General features: G+C 37.7%; 1 non-coding gene across 1 annotated transcript; it reads right to left on the bottom strand.

Moving 5' to 3' along the window:
* Window positions 1–760: 760 nt before the first annotated feature.
* On the bottom strand, window positions 761–867 carry LOC121205256 (small nucleolar RNA R71). Its single transcript, XR_005900341.1, has one exon. It is a non-coding gene; the product is annotated as a small nucleolar RNA R71 (small nucleolar RNA).
* Window positions 868–2,435: the final 1,568 nt, after the last annotated feature.

Here is a 2,435-nt window from a genome sequence, read left to right as displayed (position 1 = left end):
TTTTTTAAAACCTGTCACGAATATCACTTATCAAATTTTTGGCGCCGTTGCCGGGGAACTAAGATATTAGGAACACTCGATTTTTATTACTTTAGCCATGTTACATTATTTGCAATTTAACTTTTTATTTTCTTTTCTAATTTTTCTTTTATTCGCTTATGGCAGGTTTTTATAGTGTATGACTCGAAGAAACTCGTCGTGACCATTACTATTTGATAGTGAGATCGATCGCACAGTTCGAAGAAACTGAAGAGAAATAAGGCGAAGCTTAAGATACAAAGAGGAAGAGCAAGAGGACGATACTTCAGCCACAACTGAGGAGATGGCTGAAAACCAGGAAAATCCACTACCTCCTACGATTGCCACTGATCCAGTAGATCAGAATCCTGCTCCGTGTACTATGTATGATTATGCTAAACCTTCTTTAATAGGAACTGAATCGAACATAGTTAGGTCTGTTGTTGCTGCTAATAATTTTGAACTGAAACCTAACACCATTCAAATGATCCAACAGTTTGTTAAGTTTGATGGTTTGAAGGACGAGGACCCAAATGCTCATTTGGTGAATTTCTTAGAGTTTTGTGACACTTTTAAAATCAATGGTGTTTCTGATGATGCCATTCGCCTTCGGTTATTCCCTTTTTCATTGAGGAATATAGCTAAACAGTGGTTGAACTCGTTACCACAAGGGTTAATCACTACTTGGGAACAAATGACCGAAAATTTTTTATTAAAATATTTTTCGCCAGCTAAAACAACCAAATTACGTAATGATATCTCCTCTTTTGTGTAGATGGATTTAGAAACACTCTATGACGTATGGGAGAGATACAAGGACCTTTTGAGAAGGTGCCCTCACCATGGGTTACCACTTTGCTACAGGTTCAAACATTTCACAATGGCCTGAATCCTTCGACTAAACAGATGATTGATGTAGCTGTTGGAGAAACTATCAATAATAAGACACCTGAGGATGCTTATGAATTTATAGAAGAGATGTCATTGAATAATTATCAGTGGCAAGTCATGAGGACAAAATTGATGAAAACAGCAGCGTTTTTAACGTCGATTCGGTTGCCATGCTCTCTAATCAAGTAGAACTTTTGAATAGAAAAATTGGCGGTTTTCTTATTTCTTTACAGGTTCACCCAGTAATGCAGTGCAAAGCAAGTGGAGGTGGATCAAGCAATTCAAAATACCAACCCTATGGCCACAACATAGAGAACGAGTAGTTAAAATACATGGGTAATAATTCTCGATCTCAAAATAATCCTTATAATAACACTTATAATGCAGGTTGGAGGAACCACCCAAATTTTTCATGGGGAGGCCAAGGAAATCAGAGACCACCACCCCCTCCAGGCTTTCAACAACCACCGTACCAGCAGAAGCCAAAACTTGAGGAGACGCTAACAAAATTTATCTCGGTGTCAGAAACTCATTTTCAGAATACCAAGACAGCACTTAAGAATCAACAAGCATTGATCCAAGGGCTCGAAACTCAGATAGGACAACTCGCCAAATTAGTATCTGAACGACCACAAGGTAGCCTACCGAGTAACACTAAATCTAACCCAAGGGAGCAGCTCAATGAAATTACCATTCAATATGAGGAAGGGTTAGTTGTACTTGAACCAGAACCGAGGCAAGAAATTGTGGTAAGCAAAAGTAAAGGTGAGGTGGACCACAATGACCAAAAATAGGTAAGTAAAGAGTACAAACCACATATACCATACCCAAATACGACAAGGAAAAACCACTCAGATGAACAATTCGGTAAATTCCTTAAACTCTTAAAGAAATTACATATTAACTTACCGTTTATTGAAGCTCTTTCGCAAATCCCGAACACATTAAAATTTTTAAAGGAGCTTTTAGCAAATAAGCAGAAGTTAGATGAGGCGTCGTATGTGGAGTTAAATTCAGTTTGCTCAGCCATACTACAGAATAAGCTGACCAACAAATTGAAGGATCTAGGGAGCTTTACGATTCCTTGTTTAATTGGTAGCTTAGATATTAATAATGCTTTGGCTGATTTAGGGGCTAGTATCAATGGCATGCCTTATAAAATGTTTAAACAACTAGGTCTTGGGAAACCCAAACAAACTAGGATGAGCATTCAATTGGCCGATAAAACTATCAGATTTCCTAGGGGTATTATTGAAGACGTACTCATTAAAATTGTCAAATTTATATTCCCAGTTGATTTTGTTGTTCTAGACATAGAGGAGGATAGTAACGTGCCTTTAATTTTAGGAAGGCCCTTTTTAGCAACTGCCAAAATTGTAATTGATGTTGGTACAGGTAAACTCACACTTCGTGTGGGAGACGAAACAATCACCCTTCAACCTCGTAATTCGAATAACACATCGAAAATTGAAGGTGGTTGTATAAATCATACTATTAAAACTGACCATGTGGTGCAATCTACTTTG

The sequence above is a fragment of the Gossypium hirsutum genome, chromosome A08 (genome assembly GCF_007990345.1).
Source record: "Gossypium hirsutum isolate 1008001.06 chromosome A08, Gossypium_hirsutum_v2.1, whole genome shotgun sequence".
Classification (NCBI taxonomy): domain Eukaryota; kingdom Viridiplantae; phylum Streptophyta; class Magnoliopsida; order Malvales; family Malvaceae; genus Gossypium; species Gossypium hirsutum.
This window is presented reverse-complemented; position numbering and strand designations above follow the sequence as displayed.